This window comes from Pseudochaenichthys georgianus, chromosome 4, assembly GCF_902827115.2.
Source record: "Pseudochaenichthys georgianus chromosome 4, fPseGeo1.2, whole genome shotgun sequence".
Classification (NCBI taxonomy): domain Eukaryota; kingdom Metazoa; phylum Chordata; class Actinopteri; order Perciformes; family Channichthyidae; genus Pseudochaenichthys; species Pseudochaenichthys georgianus.
Genome location: NC_047506.1, coordinates 29,200,242 through 29,207,392, shown reverse-complemented (window position 1 = coordinate 29,207,392; position 7,151 = coordinate 29,200,242). Strand labels below are relative to the sequence as shown.

Here is a 7,151-nt window from a genome sequence, read left to right as displayed (position 1 = left end):
ACCTTGTGTGTAGTGTGTTTTGGTGTATGTAGTGCAAGTGTGGTGCTGGTGGTGACTAGGACACGTCACTTGCTGTCATCTGTTGGTGACTCGGACACGTCACTTGTTGTCATCTGTTGGTGACTTGGACACGTCACTTGTTGTCATCTGTTGGTGACTTGGACATGTCACTTGTTGTCATCTGTTGGTGACTTGGATATGTCACTTGTTGTCATCTGTTTCTATCGTTTCTCCTTTCCTGTGACCACGACCTTGCAGTGGCTGGCGTGGACCCATGTAGCTCTCTCGGCGACCTTGACCGCTGTCTGGGTGACGAGAAGCACCTGGTAGGGACCTTGCCAACGATTGGATTTCCAGCTCTTTCTCCGGAAATCCTTGACCAGCACGAAGTCGCCCGGTTGAAGGCGGTGAAGCGGACCAGTGGCAGGGGTAGGCAAGGCTGCGGCTACCTGACGTCGGGTGGATGATAGGTTAACACAATATGACAACATAGCATCCTCACACAAAGTTGTGGAGGGAAGAGGAAATCCTGGAGCCTTGAGTCCAATCTGTGGAGGTGCCCCAAAAAGGATTTCAAATGGGCTGAGTTGACTCCGTGTTCTTTTCCGCATCCTCATGTACATCAGCACAATGGGCAGAGCTTGTGTCCATGACAGATCTGTGTCTGCACAGCATTTTGCTAGTTTGTTTTTGATTGTGCCGTTCTCTCTTTCCACCCCACCCCCACTCTGTGGGTGATAAGCACAATGCTTTCTGATGTCCATGCCCATGTATTCTCCTATCTGCGTAATGGCCTCATTAGCAAAATGTGAACCGTTGTCACTAGAAATTTTGTCTGGTAGTCCCCATCTAGGAATGATTTCCCTCAGTAATGCCTTTGCCACAGCATTTGCTGTCTGTGCTTTTACTGGGAAAGCTTCAACCCATTTGGACCACATGTCGACCACCACTAAGCAGTGCTTCTTCCCCTCTGATGGGCTAAGCTCAATGAAATCCAGCATTAGGTGCTCAAATGGCCTGGTGGGAGGTGGATGTGCTCCGGGTCCTGTAACCTTTACTGGTCTACCAGAATTTTGCATGATGCAGATTAGGCATGCTTCACAGTGCTTTTGAGCTGTTACTGTGAATCCCCTTGTGAACCACTCCTGATTTATAGACTCTAACATCCCCCCTTTTGACACATGATCCCACCCATGTGTCAACTTAGCGAAATGAGGGAAAAAATGTCTTTGGGCCAACCCAGATGCTGGATTTTAGGTCAAAAACAGCCCCAGCAGCCTTCCATTGAGCCTTCTCAACTGGCGTAGCTAGCTGCTGCATGGAAGTCAGTGATGACATTTTGTCAGTAAAGGAGGAGACAGGGATTTTAACAAATGAGTGTGCGTGAGGTGCGAGAGGAATCAGGCCTTTGCGGCTGAGTCAGCAGACGCATTTCCTAGGGAAACTGGGTCTGTACTGCTTGCGTGTGCGGCACATTTACAGACTGCAACCTCAGATGGGAGCAGAATGGCGTCTAGTAAGCCTGCAACCAGCACATGGTTAAGTACTGGTTTGCCATCAGATTTAAGAAATTGTCTACACTTCCAAATAGCCCCAAAATCGTGTACTACCCCGAAAGCATATCGTGAGTCAGTGTAAATAGTCACGGTTTTGCCTTCTGCAAACGTGCAGGCTTCAGTTAGTGCGATGAGCTCTGCTGCCTGTGCTGAGAGGTGGCATGGAAGCGGTCCAGAACGGAGAACAGCAGAATCTGAAACAACAGGAAAAAAAACAAAAAAAAACAACAAAAAAACAAACAAATAAATTAGTGCCCCCTTGGTCGCGAGAGGCAGACCCATCAACATACAAAATGAGGTCAGCGTTGGTCAGAGGAACGTCTTTTAAGTCCAAACAATAAAAACCTGTCTGTCTTTAAGTCCGGTCTAGGTGTGCACACAATGGAAATTACGTCAACTGTCTTCAGGCAATATTCAAACTAAATGAAGTCTCTCCTTTTGAAACATCATGTGTTGAAATAAACACCTGCAGTTCAAAAAAAATAAAAAATGAATTGCCTAATATTTTTGTTGTGGAATCAATTAATTTCTTTCTTTAAAGGCAAAAACATGAAAAAGCTAAGAGAAAAACCCTATTGAATACAATATTATTTGGAGCAACTTAATTTATAAATAGTTGTCAACTTAAAAACATGTGTTCATGTTCAACATGTGGTAATTAAGTACATACAATTTAAGATTATATTTAAATAATACGGTAAAACAAGTTGGAACTTTGGAGTAATCAACTTAAAAACTTGTGTTTATGCTACCAATTATTAAGTGAGTGGTAATTGAAAACACCTCTGATTGTAGAGGAAAAGCCTTCTCCCCTAACCCAAATAACTTTGTTGCTTTAACAACATTTCAATAGAAGTTGTCTTAACTCAATAACCATCGATGCAACCTATTGCCTTGATTTTCTTTGTTAAGCCAAGGCATTTGTTGTTAGAGTGTACGTAGACTGGGCCTCCCATATAACCTGGCTGAGCCGATATAAAAACCAATCAGCAAATAACTTTTCAATACATTATTGATTACTATTTTTGAGGTACTTTTAGGTTGGAAGTGAACATAAGTCATAGGTACATGGTGTACTTTTCCTTCACTACATGTATGTAATACCTTTAGTTACTTCACAGATGTGGATGAATGATGTGAAATATAATCAAGTGTTGAATCAGACTTTAGTTCCACCTGGAGTAAATCCACAAGCTACTCTGCAGAATAAAAAGCCATTCAAAGTAGCTGCACCTTCACCAGCTTTGAGAACACTTTCATGATCAATCATTATAAAACATATCATATATATTATTCTGAAATGGACCAATCTGCACAACGACTACTTTTACTGTCTTTACTTTCACTATATTTTTATAATACTTTTCTACTTTTACTTGAAGAACATTTTGAATGCAGGACTTTTACTGTAACACTCTGGTATTTCTACTTTTACTCAAGTACAAGATCTGAGTACTTATTCCTTTACTCAAGTACAATATCTGAGTACTTCTAATTTCACTACAATATCTGAGTACTTATTCCACTTCTGGTAGTGTATTAGTCTGAATTGTAGCTACAAAATCACACAGAGCTGCATAAAAATAGAATAATATGTACACGTGTGTACAATGATTTGTAGGTAATTTTGACTACTCAAGACACCTCACTTATACATCTTCAAAGTATTGGCTTTCAGAATATTAAACTTGTTTCGGCAAATTCAGATGATAAATACAACTTTGAAGCTTGTAACGGCATAATTACAAGCAGAGAACGGACTAATGTAACGTCACAGCAAGCATAACAACAGCCGTGTGTTATGAACACATACGCAAGAATGACATCATCTGTTGCTTAGTGACTTTTTTAACATTTAGTCTTAACACAAACGTGTGAATGTGTAAGGTTTACCATTATATTCAAATGTGAACAAAAATTGACTGTCTTTGTGTACCGGAACACTGAAAAATGCATTTGAGACATCTATGGCAGTAAATATGTTGCAGAGGCTGGAACTTTTGGAGTAATCAGATAAGAATTCCGGACGAGCGTGCATGCACAGCTGCATTTACATCGTAAATCCTGGACAAATCTCCACTCGTCAGGAGGTTTGTCTCTGATCTTTTTGACAGGAAACACTGGAATCGTTACACGGAATAATGACCCCTTGTTTAAGCAGAGAGGTAAACACTGGCCATCAACAGCTTCACGTTTCAATGGGTACGGTACGTGAACGTGGACATTAACCCTACGTCATATCTGTGAGCTGCCCAGAGTGAGTATGGCACATCTGAAAGCGCGGCAGGAAGCTCAGAGATATGAGAATTACCTTATCCTCAACCAACAGCAATGTGCGCAGAACGGCTACGTTCGTGCACATTTTCCTTTGATACAGGTCACGTGACATAGAGTACATGACATATTCTGTGTGTGTAGGTGCCCAATCAGTGACTGACTCCCAATCCTTAACGATTGGACCCAAATCCCTCCATCTATCAGTGGGGCCCCCTGGCTAGTGAAATGTGTGGACCGCCCCTGGGATTTGACACAGCTGGTTGTGTCTTGTGTGTGTGTGAGTCTAACAGAGATAGTGCTACCCAGCGAATTCCAATACATTTTTTAAATATGAGCTCATCATTCACACATTCTAACAGTAAAACTCTCATCATAGCATTTACACGGATCTTTCAACCCCGTTAGCAGTACAATGCAAAATGAGAAGTTTCCACACAGCAGGTGGAAAACCACGTTGACCAGTCAAACGCAACAACTCCTGAAAATCAGGATATGTCAGCAGCCCATTGATACACATTCACCAGTTCTTTATCATCAAATGACACTTTTTGAACCATCGTAGGAGATGGCTGTCGGACTTTAAGACCCTCATTTGTGGAAAAATGAGGTCCAAGCCGAACCGGAGAACCAGATCTCTGCCCAGTAAATGTATTGGGCAGGCAGATGATAAAATAACTGTTTTTTACTGATGTGGGAAATGGATTACTGTCAACACCGTTATCTCCACTCTGAAGTGGTACAGAAACTTCTCCTTTTCATAAACCCAGCATATGAATAAATCTATCACTACATTTGCATTCAGGCAAATCTACCCTTTTTTTTACCACAGAATGTGTAGCCCCAGAATCAACCAAAAATGTGTGGGACATTTCTTAACGCAAACATTCACTGTCATATTTCAAATATGTACCCTTTTTAATTACAGACATGTCCTCTAATTCTTCTAATTTCTCAATAGCATGTATGATGCGTGTGTGTGTGTGTGTGTGTGTGTCACTTCCCTGGTTAGATGCTGCTTGGCATGGGGTCCGTCTCCCCCGACCGAATTCCTTCCTCCTCCACTCCCTCCCTCGACTGTTAGTTTGAAGAATTGTCTTTGTTGTGGTCCGATTTATCCGATCAAAAGTTATTTTTCTTCTTCTCGTGTGGGCATTCAGCGAACCGATGACCCGTCTGTCCGCAGTTAAAACAGCGATTGTAGTTATTGCTCCGGCCTCGGAAACCCCCTTGTCTGCCCCGGCCATCACTTTGGGTCCAGGTGGTTGTAATAGCCTGGACCATGGTCAGCTGGCCAGGGAAAGCAGGGCATGTAGTTATTCCTTTTTGGAGGTGTTCTTTTCTGTAGAGTTCAGCTTTCTTCGCGTCTCTTTTCTTTTTCTCTCTCTTGTCATGGATCTTTTTCAGTCCTGCTTCTTCTTCTTCATTTTCTTTTCTCTGTCTCTCTTCGTCTCTGCTCCCTGTCTGTGTGTCTTGCTGCGCAGCTGCTCCAGCGGCGGCTGGTATGTTGACCTCTGGTCCAGCAGCAGCAGCCCCTCCAGGAGCCTCCACAGCAGGTAGCAGACGGGGGGAGGAAGGGGGGAATGGGGAACTTAGGTGAGGGAGAGGGTCCCGCACGCCTGAAACCAGAGGATAAAGGGAAGCATGTGATTTATATTCTGGAGGAAACACAAAACACTTTTTATCTTTCTTTTCAGTCTTATCCTCAGCCTGTATCTTTTTTATTGCCGCGGCCAATTGCCTTTCACGGCACTCTGCTTCATCCTCCCAGTATTTTAAACACTTTCTATGAGTGTCCAGTCTCTCTAAATCTTTTACTTTAATTTTACTCTTCTTCTTCATTCCATCTTCACACTCTTGTAATTTATCCCTTAGGTTTTTGATTTTTAATTTACTCAAAGAACCTCCCTTAGGAAATCCGAACATTTCCGTCCATATATTTAATTTAGCCAGACTTTCTTCACCATATTTTGCTCGCATGACATCAACTATCGGACCCTCAGGAGGCTGTACATACCCCCTCCCCTGCTTTGCCCCCATAGCAAAGTCTTTTAAAGTGTCACCAAAACACTCCGTGTCACCAAAACACTATTAAAGTGTCACCAAAACACTCCGTGTCACCAAAACACTATTTTTCATCCGTCGATGCTAGATATGCCAAATATCTCTGTTTTCGAGCAGTCCCTCTCCTGATGTCATGGAGTTTTAATTACGTTTAACTTTAAACAATTTAGACTTTGCACATCTCACCGAGTATTGAAAGCCCTTTGAGTTCGTTGGATCTCGTGAAGTCAATCGGTTCCACCCCTCGCGCTGGTCCCCTCGTCCTGTACGTTTTATGTCGGGGTAGAGGAGGATCCAAGATCCCGGAGCAACCCACCAGCGTCCAGAGGTTTCCCCGATCAAGCATACAGAGATCCTGCCGACAACGCCATTTGTTATGGAAATCTGGCTCCCAAACACGGCTCTGGAGAGTACAAGTCAAATGATAAAACAAATAAATGGTGAATCAAGCAAAGCTGTCTTTTGGTTATTTATTTGAAGCTTCAAATACACGACATAATAATATATTGTCACCGGTCGGGCAGAGTATGGAAAGTCTGCCCGAGAGTGCGCAGAACAATGGAAAAGCAAAGGTTATATAGAAAAGGAGTGGGAAAGAGAACAATCTGGGTTCACACAGTCAGATTGTTGATGAGACACCCAGTGGCCTTGAGTAGATAGCATAACGGAACTTTGTGTGACTGTGTATGAGTCTCCCAGTCTGCTGAAACAGCTGTGGCCTTGCAGAGACTGGGAAACTCATAAGAGAATATAATAGAATAATAATGGTAAAAGCACAACAAGAGGAAATAAGAAGCATTTGGTTTAAACATATGAAAGATATAAGGATAATAATAAGAATGATAATAATAAAATTTTCCACTACAGTCATTCAAAATAAGCACCTCTTCTCACGTCACCATAGCAAGGAGGGCCGTCTGGTGAGACATCTCACTTCATGTTACTCTGAGAACTGGGGTTACGTAAGTAACCTATAGGTCTCGTTCATAACACTCCGTTTGATGTCTCACTATGGGAAATTGTAGCTCCCGTATTGCCAGACGAGCTTATCTCGAAAATCACCAACCAACCAGAACTTAACAGGTAGAGTCCCGACTCAACAAGGTGCCCAGCACTGCTCCGGCCACGCTTGGAGCGGAGACGTCTAGCCTGTAAAAGCGGACAAAAGTGAGCGACGAGGACCAGCTCGCCGCTGCACAGATGTCTTGGATGGAAACACCCTTGAACAAAGCCCAGGATGTAGCCAGGCCCCGAGTC

General features: G+C 43.0%; 1 long non-coding RNA gene across 1 annotated transcript; it reads right to left on the bottom strand.

Moving 5' to 3' along the window:
• Positions 1 to 4,208: 4,208 nt before the first annotated feature.
• Positions 4,209 to 6,707, bottom strand: LOC139433718 (uncharacterized). Its single transcript, XR_011643111.1, has 2 exons — positions 6,081 to 6,707; positions 4,209 to 5,449 (listed from the first exon to the last, which is right to left on the bottom strand). It is a non-coding gene; the product is annotated as an uncharacterized lncRNA (long non-coding RNA).
• Between the last annotated feature and the right edge of the window lie 444 nt (positions 6,708 to 7,151).